The sequence below is a fragment of the Meles meles genome, chromosome 11 (assembly GCF_922984935.1).
Source record: "Meles meles chromosome 11, mMelMel3.1 paternal haplotype, whole genome shotgun sequence".
In the NCBI taxonomy this organism is placed as follows: Eukaryota; Metazoa; Chordata; class Mammalia; order Carnivora; family Mustelidae; genus Meles; species Meles meles.
In genome coordinates, this window is record NC_060076.1 from 82,966,827 (window position 1) to 82,987,277 (window position 20,451).

Here is a 20,451-nt window from a genome sequence, read left to right on the forward strand (position 1 = left end):
CAGTAAGAATTTTGATTTTTAATTTTTTTTTTTTTTTTAGAAGAAAAGTCTAGGGATGCTGGGGTGGCTCAGTCCATTGAACGTCTGCCTTCTGCTCAGGTCATGATCCCAGAATCCTGGGATCGAGTCCCTTATTAGGCTCCTTGCTCAGCAGGGAGCCTGCTTCTCCCTCTGTCTGCTGCTCCCCTGGCTTGTGCTCTCTCTCTCTCTCTGACAAATAAATAGATTTAAAAAAAAAATCTTAAAGAACAACCCAAAAAAGGACTAAAAGTCTAGACATAATTCTTTAAACATCATTTCCAAGAATTTTCTGAAATACCCTCTCTCCCCGCACCCCTGACCACCTCCAAGAAGGATGTCCCTGCTGATTGAGGATCATTACACTTGACTTTTCTCCCCATTTCAGCATGCAAAACTAGGTCAGAGAAAGACTTTTTATCTTGAAGTGGAGATGAAAAAGCTTCAAGGATATTAAAAATAGAAATAGTCGAATCAGGGGCGCCTGGGTGGCTCAGTGGGTTAAGCCACTGCCTTCAGCTCAGGTCATGATCTCGGGGTCCTGGGATCGAGTCCCACATCGGGCTCTCTGCTCAGTGGAGAGCCTGCTTCCCTCCCTCTCTCTCTGCCTGCCTCTCTTGTGATTTCTCTCGGTCAAATAAATAAATCTTTAAAAAAAAAAAGAAATAGTCGAATCATTTTGAGAGGCAATAAGTATCTTTGTGCTTACTACTCTCGGTGGGAAATAAATCAGGAATTCAAAATGAAGACTACCTCCTTTCTGATTTCTGGCTGAGTATTTTCACACTGCAGCTCCTCTCACCCGCACAATCAATGAGACATTATATCTATTTCAAAAAGCACAAGCTCTTTATATATTGAAAGGAGCAATCCTGGCTGACATCTCCACTCTCTGTGCATAAGTAGCCTCCGTCCTTGTAGGTGACTGTGCTGTAGGAAGGCTTCATCGTACTTCATATCACACAGAGGAGGGAATCACAAAGACTGTCACAGCGGAGGGTAAGATTCCAACCCAAGTTAACCTTTTAAGGCCATGCTCGTGGCAGTTCACAGAATCATAAAATGTTGGAGCAGTAACAGCTGGTTCAACCTTCTGTATTTCAGGATGGAAGTTAAACCCGGAACTGGTGACCTGCCCAGCCCCACGCAGCTAGTTAGTGGCGGGACCAGGGCCAGGCCACCATCCCCACAACGCTCAAATACGCGCACACGCACACACACGCACACATTTTAATTTCAAAGCAAAGAAGGGCAGAAAAGTCGTCTGCCAGACTACATCATCTGTTCTCTCTCCTTTGAAGACTGCAAATTGAGGAGCCTGGGAAGACAAGGGCTGAGTCAGGGAAACATGAAACTTTCTGCTCTGGGCTGTTGGAGCCTGGTCAAGGAGGCAAGCTTCTCACGAGCAGGGGGAAGCTAATGTGTGCTCTGTGCTGCTCTCTGGCTGGGCTGACCCTCAGCTTGAGGCTCTAACTGCTCCTCCAACCGTCCATCCGTGGTGGAGAGTTAGGGAAGAGCAAGGATATGGAAAAAGTAAAGCAGGCATTGCGCTCCTTTTTTGCAAACAAGCAGAAATAGATGGAAATGGCAGTAGCTGGCTCAGGGCTCTTATCAAGGGAGTATAACCTTGAGAACATCAAAGAAATGTTAAGAGAACATCAGAAACAGACTTTCTTACCAAAGCGAGCATATCTGATATGTGCATGCCCACAAGTCCAGAAACACGTTGTCAACGCAAACGTGAAGATAGAATAATGGTCTCCCTGAGAGCTTCCAGATCCTAGAGAAGTCAGGTCATGTTCTTCAAGGTTAAAAACTGAGACTAAAGCTTGGCCAGAGAAATCTGTATTGACTGTTCCCTCCAAACCTGCACAACAAGATCCCGGAACTTATTGTTATACCAGTGGTTTTCAAACCTTAGCATGTACCAGAATCACTTGGACAGCTTGTTAAAACAGAGAAGGCAGGTCCCCAACACCCTGTTCGACATACTTACTGAGTTTCTGACTCAGTAAGTCCAGGATAAGTTCGTAGAATTTGCATTTTTTTCTTGCATTTTTTTTTTTTTTAAGATTCCACTTATTTATTTGACGGAGAAAGTGAGAGACCACAAGCCAGGCAGGGTGGCAGAGGGAGAGGGAGAAGCAGGCTCCCCAGTGAACAAGAAGCCCACTGCGAGGCTCTCGATCCTAGCGTCCTGGGATCATGACCCAAGCTGTAGGCAGACGCTTAACCGCTTAACTGACTAAGCCACCCAGGCAACCCTTAGAATTTGCATTTCTAACAAGTTCCCATGTGATGCAGACAGTGCTGACCCAGGGACCACATTTTCAGAATGACTGCTCTACAGAGGACCAACAGCAGCTCGCAGACCCAGAAGCGGCCCCGCTGGCTGTTATTTGGACAGTACCGGCCTGAAAGGATCAGTATTCTCAGCCCCAAAAATTATTACAGAATGACGTATGTGCCAGTTATTGGTTTGATCACTCCAGATTCTTCCTTTTTGCCTCATCTGTAAAAATTAATCTGGGCCCTTTACATATTTTTCCCTTCCCAGGTGGAATGATGTTAGGCTTTGTCCACAGAAGGTGCTGGAGAGACACGGCAGAAGAAAAGGATTTTCCCTGGTTCTTGTGGCTTGGCAACGGTAGCCAAGGACATCTGGGGAGGCAGCTCCCTGCGGAGCTACATTTCCATGGCATGGCACCCTAAAGAGGGGGATTCTCGAAAGTTCCGGAGGGTGGATTTCTAGAGAGTTTGGTTAGCATGGCACCAGAGCTGCTTTCCAGCCATTCGTGAGCCATGGCAGAGCCTTCTCCAGCAAGGGCTGGTTCTCATAGTGACCACGGAAATAATGAGGTTTTGAGAGATATAGTAACTACCCAAAGTTCCACGGCTCACACTTGTTGGAACGAGGTTTGGTACCCAAGCAGGGAGTTCTTGACCACCATACCTTACTGTCCTACAAGGTTAGTCCTAGAACTCTGTGATGTGGCTTGCTGGCGCCATTGCACTTGGCCTGCAGTCACATTTCCATGGTTCTTGGCCACCCACCTTCCATACTATGAAAGGGCTTCACAGTTTGAAATCCAAAACCAATCAGAGTAGCCTTCAGGCTTTGAAAGCTCTTAGGTTCACTGTGTTATATCACAGAAGTCGACACAATAGTCACCTGGCTGAGGAGTGGGAGGCTGGGAACGTGAGCCTCGCAATTCAAAACACCATGGTCAACACACCCCTTGAACTTACCTCCGTGAGTGAGTTGCGGCTCTCCCTCTCTGGGCCAAAGACACACCCAGCAGAAACTCCGGTGGGACTTGCTCACACTAGTTCTTACTTTTTGTCCTTCCTGTTTTACCCATGGGGAATGTGGTAGAAGGCAGGAAGGCATGAGGAATCGATGACATCAGCACTCGAAGCTCTTTTGTTTAGATCCACGCTGATCTCCAGACTTCTCTGTCTGGTCCAATTGTACTAATCAGAGTGGGCAGTACATAGGTGCTGATTGGACTCCCTGATTAAACAGTCATTTGCCCAACTCTTAATGTTCTTAGGAGGTAACCTAGCTTTAGGAAAAATACATTCAATGATAAAAATAGCTATCATCTTGGGTCACCTCAATGGCTGAGTTTGTTGAGGACTGACTCTTGGTTTCAGCTCAGGTCATGAGCTCAAGGTCGTGGGAGCTCCGGTTCTGAGCTCAGTGTGGAGTCTGCTTGTCTCTCTTCCTCTGCTCTTCCCCCCATTCATGAGCTCACTCTCACTCTATCTCTAATATGAATGAATAAAATCTTTAAAAAAATAGCAATCACCTGTAGAGTGCTTACCATATACAGAAATGAGGATCTATTGCCTAGCTAGCCTACAGAAATAGATTAATTGGATGAGAAAGTTGACATCTATATTAGTAATCAAAGGTATTATTATTGCTTTGATTGATTGACTGATTGATTGCCGGGAGAGAAAGAAGTGGGGAGGGGCAGAGGGAGGGAGAGAGAATCTTAAGCAGGCTCTACCTCAGTGTGGAGCCTGCTATGGGGCTTAGTTTCACAACCCTGAGATCATGACCTGAGCCAAAATCAAGAGTCAAATGCTTAACAACCTCTGCCACCCAGGGACCCCTATTACTGCTTTTAGTAAACAATAAACAGCATAGAGAAGTAATGTTTACTTACAGCTGGAAACCTTGACTCAAATCACAGTTAGGCTTTTTTATAAAGTGTAAGCACCTTTAGAAAGTTTGAGATCATTAGAAATAGGGCTGATGTGTACAGCCTGAAAGTCAATTATGTCTCCCAAACACAAGAAACACAAAATGCCTCCCATCATTCATGTCCAAACCTGTCCTTCCACATCCATGAATTTGGGGCCAAGATTAGGCCATACTACCCCACTTGACAACAAAGGAAAATGAGGTGCTAATTTTTTCCTTGAGGCCACTGAAGGAGTCTGCATTGGAGCCAGATTCTTAATAAAAATCAAACAAAGGTAGACATTCACAGAGAATTGGATGTATTTCAGTAAAAATTGTAAACTTGATTTCCTTTCCAATCCCATGTACTTTCTTCTGTCCTCTTTTTTTTTCCTTCTAACAGGCTTGCGATGAAGTGCTCACCAAAGCAAAATGCAAGTCATGCTGAAGGCTCAGTAAGTGTGGGCTTGCTCTGACAGGGCTATCTGGCTTTCAGAGAGTTCTATGCCTCCAGAGACGAAGACAAGTCAAGGACGCAGCGCACAGCAGAAGTGGCCACCATGGTTGCTCATGCTGACCCGTGAAGCAGCCACATGGAAAGCACGTGGAACTGTGAGTAGGAAAACCTAGGTTTTCATTCCCGCTCTGAGGCTTGACCACGGGCTGCCATTTAACTTCTCTGAACCCGAGGAAGCGAAGCCTCCCTCAAAATTGAAATTCTTTTTTTTTTTTAATATTTTATTTATTTATTTGACAGAGAGAGAGAGGTCACAAGTAGGCAGAGAGGCAGGCAGAGAGAGAGGGAGAAACAGGCTCCCTGCTGAGCAGAGAGCCCGATGCGGGGCTCGATCCCAGTACCCTGAGATCATGACCTGAGCCGAAGGCAGAAACTTAAACCACTGAGCCACCCAGGTGCCCCAAAATTGAAATTCTTAATATTGCCCTCATGGCATTTGGTGACAAGGGTTGGTGCATCTAAATCATCCAGTCAAATGTGTGGCAGTTGGTGGGTGTTGACTATTATTATTAGCTCCATCTTCAGTCCCATCTCTTGTCTCCATCCTACAAACCTAAGGTTGTTCTTAAGATCAAATAAGGTCTGAGAAAAATCATGGGACAGAATCTACGGGGCTCTGCAAATGTTAAAATGTTATTATGACAGATGAAAGCCAAAGCTAGAGGCAAGTCGCACATAACCCTCGTGTTTTTTTAATTATTATTCTTTCCCCTTCAAGACCTCATTCGAGACACATTTTAATCCTTTTGCCCTATAAAGAATGAATGGAACATATGGTATGTTTGCTCCAGGCCCGAAACTCTGTATAAGGGTCTTCAGCCTTTGTGACAACAGATGATCTGGCCTATGAATTCCATCCCCCTTCCCCTCCTCAAAGAAACCTTAATCCCAGCCATAATATTGGATCAAGCTGTTTTTGCCTTGCTCTCTTAGATTACGTGATCTAAGGAAAAACAGCCAACATATGGTGAGAATATTCAAGCAGGCCTGTGCAAAAGCCCATGTGGCAAATGGTAGGACCCCCTGCCAATAGCCAGCCCTGGTACTGAGCCACCCCAGAAATGGGGCTTCTGACACCAGTCAAGCCTTTAGGTGACTAAAGCCTGACGGACACCTTGATTTCAACTTGGTGAGAGACTCTGAGGCAGAACCCACTCCTAACACCCCCATCCAAGTAACTGCACAAGGTCACTGTGTTTCAAGCTGCTACATTTGGGGTGATTGGGTAATTTGTTATGCAGCATTAGATCATAATACACCACCCACTCCACATCATCAGCTGAGGGTGATTTGTGTGGCATTTCTGCCACTTTCCTGCCAAAGACATTTTGAATAATCTATCTGAATCACTTGGGTTGGGTCCTGGGCATCTGTACTTTTTTTTAAAGCTCTATAGATGAATGTGATGTGCAGTGAAAAACTTCTGTTTTATTGGGAAGTATAAATACTTAATGTGTAATTATAACCCACTAGCTTTGAAAAAAAAATTTTTTTATTTGACAGACAGAGATCACAAGTAGGCAGAGAGGCAGGCAGAGAGAGAGGAGGAAGCAGGCTCCCTGCTGAGCAAAGAGCCCCATTCGGGGCTTGATCCCAGGACCCTGGGATCATGACCTGAGCCAAAGGCAGAGGCTTTAACCCACTGAGCCACCCAGGTTCTCCAGCCTACTAGCTCTGAATCAGCTAAACTGCATTCTTTCCTCTACGATGCACTGTACGAATTAGGACTGGCTTTTAAGCCATTGGAAGCTCAGGTGGGCAGCCCCATCATTGGGACGATCTGGTGTTCTTCTCCCCTCTGTCTCTAACATAGAAGCGAGCAAGGAGGACTCATCTTCACTACTTTCCTCTTGAATTTCCGGCTTGGCTTCACTGTTTTGACTTAAGAACAAAGCTGGTGTATATGTAGCACTGCTTGGCTTTGGGACAATTTGCAACGGCTCCCATCATGTTCTGTTGCAAACTCTCCTTTGCTCCTGACTCAGACGCGCTGACTCTTTCATGGGCTGCTCCACAAATATTTGCCAAGTACATATGAAAATTCTGTTTTACCCGGAGAAAATGAGAGTCATGACGAGATGCTGACAGTTCTGTCCCACTCAAACATACACACCAAATATGCTGAATTTCCAAACGTGAAGCTTGAAAACAAGAGTAAATGCATGGCTGAGCATCTCCTCCTTCCTTCTGTATCTTCTCCACAGACATTCAACCAGCCTCTTACAGCACCACATACCAGCAAATTATTATTTTTTAAATCTTAAGAAATCTGAATTAGAAAGGTTTTGGCCACCAGCTGAGAGAGGTGTGAACCATCTCCCTGTTATCCTAATATCCTAGTAATTATCCTCAGTTCCTCTTCTCACTTCACTTATGGAAACAGCTCCTAAATCCCATTAGCTTCACTCCAGGAATCCCATTTTCAGATGTTCATCCCCACCCCTACAGCCAGAGCCTTTGTTCAGACTGTCTTCACCCCTAGTCTCTTTACCAGGGCCTGACCACAAGCTCCCTCCACTCCAACTCATTCTGCACCCAGCTGCCAGAGTACTTGTTCCAAATTCTAAATCGTATCATGCCACACCCTTGATGGAAAAAGTCTGTGACATCATGTACCCCCTAATATGGTGCACCAGGGAGGGCACATTCCCTTCGCTGGTATTCTTGTCAGAGATGCAGAGCCTCAGTCTCATCGTGAGAAAACACTAGATAAGCTGAGGGACATTCTGTGAAACAAATGGTTCGTGTTCTCCCACAGTGTCAAGGTTATGACAGAAAAAGACTAAGGAGCTGTCCCAGACTGGTGAAGACAAAGGAGACCTGATGTTGAAATGTAGTGCCAGATCCAGGAATGGCTTCTGAAACATTAGATAGACATGACTAGAAAAACTGGTGAAGTGCAAGTAAATTCCATAGTTGATGCTGTTAGAGCTGCTTCTTCATTTTGACCATATGCAAGATGTTGAAGTCCGAGAACGCTGAATGAAGACTATGAAATTGCTCTGCCCTACTCTTTTTTTTTTTTTTTATTTTTTTTTTTCTCATTTTATTTATTTTTTCAGCGTAACAGTATTCATTCTTTTTGCACAACACCCAGTGCTCCATGCAAAACGTGCCCTCTCCATTACCCACCACCTGTTCCCCCAACCTCCCACCCCTGACCCTTCAAAAGCTCTGCCCTACTCTTGCGACCTTTCTGAAGTCAAAAATTGGGGACGCCTGGGTGGCTCAGTCGGTTAAGCACCTGCCTTTGGCTCAGGTCATGATCTCAGGGTCCTGGGATTGAGTCCCATCCCGGGCTCCTTGCTCAGCCAAGAGCCTGCTTCTCTCTCTGCCTGCTGTTCCCCCTGCTTGTGCAAACACGCACTCGCGCTCTCTCTCTCTGACAAACAGATAAATACAATCTTTTTTAAGAAATGAAGTCTACAATCATTTTGAGGGGTGGGTGGAAAGGAGACAGGGTGGCAGGGAGAGTACCATTGCATCAAATTCCAATCAACTCTATAGGCTTAGTGAAGAGAGACATGGGGTGGGGAGGGGTATCGATGCATGTCCGGCAGGTACCATGGGGTGAGATATGAACTTACAAGAACTCTCACCAGGTCTTGAAATAAATAAATTAATTTTAAACCCATTTTTAACATTCACTTTATAAAACTGCTGTGAATATTAAATTTTTAACCCATGCAAATGCTTTACGTTGAGCATAGTAATCCGGCACAGCATACATGCTCTGTTAAATATTAACTATTATTTAAAGGCAAAAAGGAAAAAACTAAAAGTTGTAACAGTGGAAGGTTCATGATGAGACATTCGACTATAACTCTGACTACATGCCCCATTAACCCAGTACTCAGTAGTTTTGAAATTATGAACTTGTACTCAGCTTTCTTTCCCCATGCTAGACTTTACTCCTAAGGGGATCCTCACATTCTCTGTATTCTATCAACCAAGTCATTGAATTTCCAGTTTCCAGTTTCCTAAAATGGAGGAGAATCCATCCTCTGAGATCTAGTGAGCAGAGAAGGGAACCTTCTGGAAAGGAAGGTGAATCTCGTTGCCTGAGTGCTACTCTCAGTCCTCTCCCCCAAAATCATGAGACTGTCTTACCTGACGCACTTGTCATCTTTCCCTTCCCTCTTCTTTTCCTTATGCCCACAGATAATTGGTACCCCTATCGAATAGCCCTAATTACTAAGATTAGATAGATATGCTTTTATTTTGAAATGGCTGGAAATTATAAATAAGAATTTTAGAATTCACATATGTTCATGGATGTGTATATATACTTATATATGCATACATATATATATACACATATATATACATAGACCGAGGTATATCTACATATCACATCTTTTTAATCCATTCACCCACTAAAGAACACTTAGGTTGTTTTCTTGTCTTAGCTATTATGAACAATACTGTAACAAACCTGTAGATATCTCTTTAACACCCTGTTTTCATTTCCTCTGGGATGGGAAATTTCAGTTGCTCTAGAGCACCATTGTAAAGTTGCCTATAAAAAAAAAATCCAACGTACATGTGCAGTGAAAGAATATGTGTTTTCAATCTGAGGGTGAGAAACGAAGACATTGTTACTTACAAGCAGTGCTAGCTTACATAAACAGCATGAATTAGGGTATCAGCAAGTAAATTTTCCAATGAGAGGAAACTGTAAAACCGTATTCGTGATTGTAGGCAAACATCACAGCATTGTCACGTGACACATCATGACTGTTGGACTTCTGACACTTATTATATCGTTTTCTGTTTTAATGTGGACTTACACACGGTGGTGGAGGTGGGGTACCATGATCTCCCAGTACTTAGATCTCTAGCAGGTTTTATCCAGCCTGCTGATGGAAATCACAGGGTAAGAGAGCAGGCTTGTGGGCCAGAGGCATTGGAAGGAGGAGAAATCCACTCTCCTTATAAATTTCTCTTAGTGATATCTTGGTAATTGTAGCTACAACCATTGTCATTCTTTTTGATTCTTCTCTTTATTCATCCCCTATATTCAACTCTGCCTTTTTTTCCCCCCTTTGGAATTACAATCTGGATTTACCTTCCTCTCTTTCCTTCACTATTACTGTCTAGAATAAATCTTTATCACATCATTTCAGGATTATTTGAACAATCTCCTCATTTGGTCTTCCTGACGGCAGTTTATTCTCTGGCTCTTGCCCGATTAATCCTCCCATAATACTACACTGTCATCGTTATCATTCTACTGCTTCGGAATCTGAAATGACTCTCTGTCCCTGAGTGACTCACCCAAACTCTTCTGACTGACTTTGAAAGTTTCTAACAATTTTATACCACTTGAATGACTGCGATTTACTTCCCTCTGTTTCTTTCTGTGGACTATCATCAGACTGGTCTTTGCTTTCCTTTCCACCTTGCTCATGCTGTTACTCACCCACGACGCCAAAGATCTGTATACATTCTCGCCCAGAATTGATTTTACCTTTCGGGAGCATCACCCGGAATTTCCTTTGAGAAACATCAAGACCATCAAGTCCATAGTTTCAGACGTGTCTGAATCCACAACCAGCCACCTCGGGGGTGGACGTGTGACCCTGGCTAATCAGAAAACCACAACCCCTTGGTCACAACCGCCGATTCAATATAGAACACATGAACCAAGCTATCCAATGAGACCCCTGCCCAAACATTTTGTTGGAACCTTTAAAAAAGAGTAGTATTTGGCAAAGCCAAGAAACAGTGACTAACAGATTCCTGAGGATATAGTTTGAGCTTCTAGATCTACCTATGCCTGATCTTTTCAGTAATAAGAAATGATAAATCCTTTCTTCCATTTGGCTTAAACTAACTTAAATTGGTCCGTAAAGAGCATTCCCACCTCTCTACCTCTTCGAGTTAAATTCTTCCTTTGAGATCTAGCTCTCATGTCACTTCTGGACTGTTCTTTCCTTCCCTTAATCCCCACTGCACCTTACCTCATCTACACTACATTAACACTGGATCATCTCCATTGCTCAGTGTTTTCTAGTTTTGCTTTCCCGGTGTGCTTAAAAGGTTGGACCAATCATTTCTCTTGTGTTCACAACACTTAAGAATATTTCACACGTAACATGTAGACTGACTGATAAATTCTTGGTTAAATTACTTTGCCCTAGGAAGTCAACAGTCAGAATCTCAAGAGTAAATGAAAAGTGGGCAAAATTGTTGCCAATCAGAGCCCTGCTCTGTGGATAATTCTGTTCCCATCTTCCTGATTAAAAACAAATATGGGGGAGAGAAGGGGATTCGATACCAGTGACTGTGGTATAAAGACACTCTTTGCATCAACTTTTGAAGCTATCCGTTCAAGCCTTTGGAAGGGCCCAATAACACCTACCTGTTCTAGAATGCGGGTTTCATTTTTATTCAGGGATGGTGAAACCAATAAATCAGGAGATGACCGCCACTGAAAAGAGAGTTGGTTACTCAGTCCCCAAGGGGGCACGCCGCACCAATACAGAAATTAAGAACATATAGTTAACACAGTCCCCTCTTTCCCACCCAGGTTCAGAACACACTGAACAATAAGAAAAAGGAGAGGCTGATGGTAAACAAAATGCTCCTTCTATTACTGAGAAAGCCTACATTAAAGAATGTGTCCTTTTTTTTTTTAAGATTCTACTTATTTATTTGATGAGAGAGAGATCACAAGTAGGCAGAGAGGCAGGCAGAGAGAAGGGGGAAGCAGACTCCCTGCTGAGCAGAGAGCCCAATGCGGGCCTCAATCCCAGGACCCTGAGACCATGACCTAAGCTGAAGGCAGAGGCTTAACCCACTGAGCCACCCAGGCACCCTGGAGAATGCGTCTTAACATGAGAGGCAAACAAGGCCTTCGAACTCCATCCAGAATTAGTCAGACTTACTCATGCGGTCATAGGCACCATTGGATCAGAACACCTTTCCCAACAGACAAGAAATTGTGCTAACTGCAAGCAGACTTACTTCCAAGAGGGGGAAAAAAAAAATAGGTCAGGAGATGAGTCAAGCACACCCAGTTTGTTCTTCCCAAATGTATCAATCAGATAAGACAACCCACCTTGCCCAGGCAGAGTGAGTAGAAAATAGGGACTGTCAGGGGGTACTGCTAGGCTAAAGTCCCTTTTCATGGAGGGACACATCAAGAGTGGGAAAGAAACATTACCTCCCACCAAAAAGCAGATTTTTCTAGAGATTTTAGGAAGAGAGTGAAATTCTGGCACTTTCGTAGCCAAGACTCCAGCTTCGTGTTTCATATTTTAAAATCTGGAGTTTCAGCTAGTTGATACTACAAGTTGGTTCAATTCCCCGACCTCACACCCCAGGATTAGCAGCACCTGAGTAACTGCTGAGTCTGTAAAACTTGGAGTCAACTTTGGTATGTGGGAAATACCCTTCTTAGGGCTCTGGGTTGTATTCTGTCTCACTTCCTTCCACTTTTTCGGATAGAAACAGAGAAAGGGCCAACGGGTCCAGACACTGGGAAACTGTCATCCAGTAGACAGGTCAATAAAGAATGACTTAGAGATAATGTTCAAGGCCATACGATGGTGTGAAAAAAGGGGAAAACTCCTTATGGCAACGTACATCTTTATTCTCAATATTTATTCATCTATCACAGGGCAAACAAATTATGTTCCACGGGCTAAATACAGCCTGTCATCCATTTTTTTTTTTTAAGATTTTTATTTATTTATTTGACAGAGAGAGATCACAAGTAGGCAGAGAGGCAGGCAGAGAGAGTGAGAGGGAAGCAGGCTCCCTGCCGAGCAGAGAGCCCGATGCGGGACTCGATCCCAGGATCCTGAGATCATGACCCGAGCCGAAGGCAGCGGCTTAAACCACTGAGCCACCCAGGCGCCCCCATTTTTTTTTTAAATAAAGATTTATTTATGGTTTGTCTCCCTCCCAATCCCATAAATGACTCTTAATCTCACAAAACAAACTGGGGGTTGCTGGGGGGAGGTGGGATTGGGAGAGGGGGAGCGGGCTATGGACATTGGGGAGGGGAGGCGAACCATAAGAGACTATGGACTCTGAAAAACAACCTGAGGGTTTTGAAGGGTCAGGGGTGGGAGGTTGGGGGAACAGGTGGTGGGTGATGGGGAGGGCACGTTTTGCATGGAGCACTGGGTGTTGTGCAAAAAGAATGAATACTGTTACGCTGAAAAAATTAATAAAAGGGGGGAAAAAAAATAACTTTAAAAAAAAAAAAATAAATAAAGATTTATTGGGGCACATGGATGGTTTGGTTGTTAAGTGTCTGCCTTCAGCTCAGGTCAAGGTCTCAGGGTCCTGGGATCAAGCCCCGCATCAGGCCTCCTGCTTGGCAGGAAGCCTGCTTCTCCCTCTCCCACTCCCCCTGCTTGTGTTCCCTCTCTTGCTGTGTCTCTCTATGTCAGGTAAATAAATAAAATCTTTAAAAAAATTAAAATAATAAAAAAGAAAAATAAAATAAAAACTAAAGATTTGTTGGAACACAGCACACCCATCCCTTTACATGTTCTGTGTTGTGGCTTGTGTGCTATAACAGCAGAGCTGAGGAGTTGGGACAGACTTTATGGCCTGCAAAGACAAAAATATTTACTGTCTGGTTCTCTGTAGAAGTTTGCCAAGCTTTGCTCTATATATGCTCATTGAATGTTTCTAGATTGACCTACACAGTCCTGGGAGCAGGGCCAGTCTGTGCCTTAAATGAGCTCACAACCTGCTAGGGATCCAGATAAATATATATAAATATATATATATATTTATATATATACATGTATATATATATTTATATAAATATATATATATTTATATATATACATGTATATATATTTATATATATACATGTATATATATATGTGTATATGTATATACATATATATATTTATGTCTTTTATTTTTTATTATTTAAAAAAATTTAAATTTATATTCATAAACCAACATTGGGGAGCCAGATATTTTTAAAACTACTTACAAAGCAGTGTGAGCAACACAGAATCAGAGGAAGAAGAACTCTGAAATTGTAAAGGAAGGAGTGACTTTTGGGAGTGATGATGAGAGGTGGGAGGTGACTGCTGGGACATGACAGGAAAGACTGCCTTTCGCCCACTGGGCAGGATGTTATGCTATGCTCAATAACTAGGAATTTATCTGAAGGGTAGTGGAACACCACTGAGGGATTTGAATCAGAAAAGCAACATTATCAATTGACTTTTGGAAAAGAAAATTATTTATTGAAAAAAAAAAAAGAATCACATGAAATCTTTCCATATCTAATACACAGGAGGGAAGTATGAAGGCTGGCAGATAAGTTAGAAGGGTTGCAATAGACCAGATTTTAACCTAGGCCAAGTCCTGCCTCAAATCATTTTTATGTAAGCCTATTTATTAGCAAGTAAAGTACATATCAAGGGTTCATTTGGCATAGAGCATCAAATGCAATCAAGTAAACTGAAGCCAAACATTAATTATATGCACATTTAGTTAGTTATGCTTCTAGCCTGGGCATATATTAAATCAGCGAGGATTCATTCCTTAGAGAGGATTTCCGTCATCGTACTCTATTCTTTTTTTTCTGTTTCCACATGAAGATGAAGTTATTATCAGTTACCCCCTCCACAAACTCCCACTCCCCATCTCCACCCCTCCCTTCCTCTTTCTTCTTGATAAGAGGTAAGAGATGTGAGTGGTTTAAGATCAGGTATGTGTTTCAGGGTTATGAAGAAGATACTAATTATTCTAAGCCTGTCAAATTAATTCTATATCCTTTGCCTATGATTATTTTAGCAATGGGAATGTGACGCACTAATGGGAAGTCTCTGGGAGACGTCCAGGAAAGGGGTACTTACTGAAGAAAAGGGGCAGAGGTAGGAGGAAACAGACTATCTTCTCTGCTAGATTTGTTGTGTCTAGGCGTGATGCCCGGAACTGTGGCAACCACTTTGATTGGGAGGGATATGCTGACATACTTTTCAAGCAGAGGGGAGGAAGGCAGAGACTGGGTTGATGATATGGAGGACTCAACCTAGAGCTATCTTAGCTTGGAACTTCATGTTACTTATTACGGTAAATGTCCTTATGACTGGAGCTTCTTTTAGTTAGGTGTTCTGCTCATTCTGACATAGGCTCCCAGAGAGAAGGATACATATGAGCTTTTGATTTATCAGCAAACGGATTCATAGATACATGTTCTGTGTTGTTTCTAAAGAAGGACTTGTCAAATTTTCGTGCGCCTATGAATCACCTGGGGTCCTTGTTTAAAGGCAGATTCAGATTCAGGAGGTAAGGCCTGAGATATACTGCATTTCATTTCTAAGAAACTTCCAGGAGATGTCGATGATGCTGGTGCAAGGACCATGCTTTTGAGTGCCAAATGTAGGCAACGGGTGTAGCTCATTGAAGGCTAGACAAAGGACAAACCTCTCAGAAACGGACAGACTTTTAAAGGGAGAGCCGGAAGTCATAGTGTAATAGTGATTCCGATCACTCAGATAGAGCAGGCCAATATTATGTCTTCTTAGTAATTTCAGAAAAGTTGAGGGACAAATGGTGGAACAAGGACAGGCTCTTAGAGACTGTCTGGGCAGAGAAAAGAGAAGTAGAAGGTATCTTTCCTACTTGTGTGAGGTTCCCAGACAAAGTACAAATCCATGCTTCTCGTAAGGCTTTTCAGATGACTTGTATAGGCCTTTGGCCCTGAAAATTCGGTGGCACTCCCATTTTCACCACTGTAGGTAATTTAAACCACTACTACCAACAATAAAATCTATAAAATAAGTGTAAGGAAGCCCAAACTCTTGATTATTTCCCCCCATGATTACTACTTTGATACTTTCTTTGGAAGTAATAGTGATATAATTCTTCCCAAATGACTTTTGGAAGTACGTTTGCTTGGCTGGTAGCTTAATCAGACATGAGCAAGCTTACAGTGTAACTGAACCCTAGATTTTTGGACAGGAAAGCTTGGAATAATTTCAATTCAAAGCATCTCTTTAATTTGAAATGTTCCCCAATGGCAGCAACAAAAAAGATTTGGAGTTTGTGGGATGGAAAGGTAACTTTGTAAGGATCATTTTAGTGTTCCTGGAAAGAAAGAGTGACTCCTAGCAGTAGATAATTTATGATACATTTTGTAAACCAACTACCATTTGCAGTTTTCACAGAAATCCATCTTACGTCACTTTTTATTAAAAAACAACAACAACAACAACACACAATAGAAATGGAATTTTCATGCCAAATTTGAGAATAATATTGGGAACATGTGCATACAAATATTGGGAACATATGCATACGAATAATATTGGGAACAATGTGCATACAAATACTACAACTGGCTCTTGGCTCCTATGATTAACAATATAAAAAATCACAAAAAGTACAAGGAAACTATTTATAGGAGTCATATCTCTAGTTTTATAGGGGAGAGTGTGCTTGTTACTTTAAGACTAAATGATGGTATACTTCGTCTAGGTCCAGCTATTAGAACAAAGAACACAAAGGCATGGGCACCTGGGTGTCTCGGTGGGGTAAGCCTGATCTCAGGGTGGTGGGATCGAGCCCCGCGTGGGGCTCTCTGCTCAGGAGGGAGCCTGCTTTCCCCTCTCTCTCTCTGCCTGCCTCTCTGCCTACTTATGATCTCTGTCTGCCAAATAAATAAATAAAATCTTAAAAAAAAAGAACACAAAGACAAAATAAGCTAGTTCTAAGATATGGGTCCAGACTGGACCCATAAAGAGCAGAATAAACAGAGGAGGAATTCCAAGAATAAAAATTATAAATCCTAGAACAAGGATCATGATTATGTGGGAACTCTCTTAGTGAGCCAAGGAAGTCCCAAGTGACATTTTCCTTTTTCCATAAGATTTTTAGGTCAATATCAATTTGAGTCTGTGTTGATATAAAATCAAGGTATTTCACATAAAGAATAAGAAACCATTTGTTTCCACAAGCATATTCCTGGGGCAACCTAGTCTCTCAGCTTTGGTTAGCAACATCTGTCTCTCTTCTTGCCCACTTAAGAGTGTTAAATCTCTGTAAATAATTATTTGCAAGTTAATAAGGTTTTCCAAAGTAAAGGGACTTCATGAAACTTGTCTAAGGAGAAGCAAGACCAATTTCACTACAGGCAGTAGACTCAGTGGTTAATAGCTTTCTGGGCCTTGTGGACTTGCTTCCAAATCAGGGCTTTCCCATCCAATAGCTGCGTGACTTTGATAGAGTCACTTGAAGTCTTTATAGTGTTCTCATCTGTTTTGAAAAAAAAAAAAAAAAGATGGGAACACTATTGTATTAAGTTTTATGCAATTATATATGTGCGGTGTTTAGCATGGAAACTGGAAGTTATAAATGCATTTATTTATTTCACAAAATGGTTACAGAAAATCTTTATGTGCCAGACACTGTACCAGGTGTTGGGGATCTGGGCATGAACAAAACAAATATGCCTCCTACTCTCAAAGAAGTAGGTAAAGCAGCCAATTAAAAGGCAAATCAAGGGCGCCTGGGTGGCCCAGTTGCTTAAGTCTCTGCCTTCGGGGGCGCCTGGGTGGCTCAGTGGATTAGGCCGCTGCCTTCGGCTCAGGTCATGATCTCAGGGTCCTGGGATCGAGCTCCGCATCAGGCTCTCTGCTCAGCAGGGAACCTGCTTCCTCTGCTCTCTGCCTGCCTCTCTGCCTAATTGTGCTCTTTCTAGAAAAAAAAAAAAAGGCAAACCAATATAATATATAAAAATAAACTTCCAACGGAATATCTTCTCATTGTGTAAGTATAATCCTCTATACTTAGGTTTAGTAGACGAGTAGGTCTTCAGATTTTTGAGCCCGTATTTTCAAACATTGAATCGTTATGAAACGGACTTGGCAATTATGAGGGAGTTACTTCATTGGCACAGGAGGACAACTAAGGAAGCCTTTCGTTAACCATTCTACCAAAAGCAGGAAAGCAAGTTCAGACTCTTTGTTCAGATAGTAGAGCATGGAGTTTCCTTCTTTCAGTTCATCATGTCTATCCACTCCGTATATCAGTGGAAGACCAGCTTTGGAAATGGTGTTCAGGAATTCATCCTGGATACCAAGGTATTAAAAAAAAAAAAAAAAAAGTTTAGTAGGGAAGCCTGGATGCCTCAGTTGATTTAGTGTCTCTCTTTGGCTCAGGTCATGATCCCAAGGTCCTGGGATCGAGTCCCACTTGGGGCTCCTTGCTCAGTGGGAAGCCTGCTTCTCCCTCTGCCTGCTGCCCCCTCCGCTTGTGCTCTCTCTCCCTCTGACAAATAAATAAACCAAATCTTTAAAAAAAAACCCTGCAGATATACAACTTGCTGACTGATGGCCCTTTTTTTGAAGAAGAAGACTGCTTGAAATCAAAAGATATTGCCTGTTAAATTATTTTTGAATCATAGAAGGATGTTATAAGAACAATTGTCCAGTCTTTTTATAGAACTGGGCAAAGTCCAGGGAGGTTAGTTGCTGTCCCTAATGTCATACACCTACTCAAGTCAGGTCAACATCATAGCCCACACCTCCTAAGCCAGATCCGGTATTTTGACTCCACACTGCTCTGCTCCTTGTCACTTGGACCCAGTCAGCCAGCGTTTACAGTGTTGCTTAGTGACACACAAATAGTCATTCTGGTAGTTACATAGATTAGCTCTCTGAACACCACCTCCTTCCACTTTCCCGCATTCCTTCCTCTACCTTAGGGGTTAGAAAGCTGAAAAACAATCCTGCGCTCCTTTGTAACTAAGATTCTAACTTGGAAGGCGGACGTGAGCATGATGTGGTATGGCTACATATGGGGAAATTTGATCTTACGGCAGAAGCATTTGGTTTTTTTCAGGATGATTGTAGCACAGGCTTTGTTATTTGTATTTGGTCCTTAACATTATAAGTGATGAATGGTGGGCAGAAGTGGGATTAGTGTCCATTGAAACCCTTTCCCTTGGAACAACAGGTATAGCGCTATGTTATTTTTGTACGGTATTCAAGCTGGGTTGCCAGGGTTCTCCTAAAAATTTTGCGTGCCAGCATTTTAATAAATCATTTTCTGCTTCAAATAGCTCAAATGGGTTCTGTTGTCTGCAGCTAAGAAATCTGACTCAGGTTGACTAGCTTCCAACAGAATCTTAGTGATAAAAGTCCTTTAGCAGATTCACAGTTGAGGAGAAAATGGAAATGAAGCAAATTAAGTCTAAAGGCCTGAGAATAGAGGACTGATGGTGTACATCAGGGTCTGAGTCTGACAGGCTGAGAACCAAGAGCTCTGATGTCCAAGGGTGGAAGAGGCTGATTGTTTCAACTCAAGAAAATTCACCCTTCTTCTGTTTTTTGTTTTGTTTTGTTTTGTTGTTGTTCTCCTCAGGCCCCCAGAAGATTGGAGGATGCCCACCTGCATTGGTGAGAATGATCTTCTGTGCTCAGTCTACTGATTCATATGCTAATCTGTTGTCCAGACACTTAGCAATAATATTTTATCAGCTATCTGGACATCTCTTAACCAGTCAAGTTGAAGTTTAAAATTAGCTGTTACAGGAGTGCAATGTCAGGTAGTGCTAAGTGCTCTGAAGAAAAATAAAAATGGAAAAGGGAGCTGGGGTGTACATGAAAAAAAGTAAGACGTCTTCTAATAAAAAGTAAATTGTGATATGTTCACCCAAGGAGTACCTCATGGCTCTATACAATGTAGATAAAGTTTTGAAACATAGTATTGAGTAAAGGAAACAAGAAATGGTGCCATGAGAAAACAATCAGCCAAATCCAAAATATGGGATATTTTGTTTTTGTTTTTGTTTTTTTTTTTTTGAAGATTTTATTTATTTATTTGACAGACAGAGATCACAAGTAGGCAGAGAGGCAGGCAAAGGGAGAGGAAGAAGCAGGCTCCCCACCGAGCAGAGAGCCCGACGCGGGGCTCTATCCCAGGACCCTGGGACCATGACCTGAGCCGAAGGCAGAGGCTTTTACCCACTGAGTCACCCAGGCACCCCTAAAATATGGAATATTCTGCAGGTCAAATGATCTAGCTTCCTTAAAAAAAAAAAAAAGGCAAAGAAAGAGCATGATAAAAAGAGGGGAAAAAGCAACAATCCACAAGGTGAGGTTCGATAAAACAAGATTACTAAACTTTTGAGAATTGGTGAAATTGGATGAAGGATTACAATAATATAATAGATTGCCTATATTTTTTTATTATTATTTATTTGATAGAGATCACAACTAGGCAGAGAGGCAGGCAGAGAGAGAGGAGGAAGCAGGCTCCCCGCCGAGCAGAGAGCCCGATGCAGTGCTCGATCCCAGAACCCTGAGATCATGACCTGAGTGGAAGGCAGAGGCTTACCCCACTGAGCCACCCAGGTGCCCCAATTGCTTATGTTTTTATCTCTACTTTTTTTCAGTTTGAAAATTCCCATAATTCAAATTTTTTTAAATAAGAAACATAATTTACTTAGAAACTTCTTCTGGGCTGAAATGTAAACACGTATCGATAAGAATATAGAAGTCACAGGTTTAGGTGTCATTTTAAAGACTTGTTGTTTTGACATTATTGTAGATCGGCTTACTGTTGTAAGAAATAATTCAGACAGATTCCCTATATCCTTCGCTGCAATGGCAATATCCTGCATAACTATCGCACAACATCTCAGTCGGCAAGTTGACATTGATATAATCAATGGCCCTTATTCAATTTCACCAGTTTGGTATGTATTCATTTATGCATATATGGCATGTATATTAAT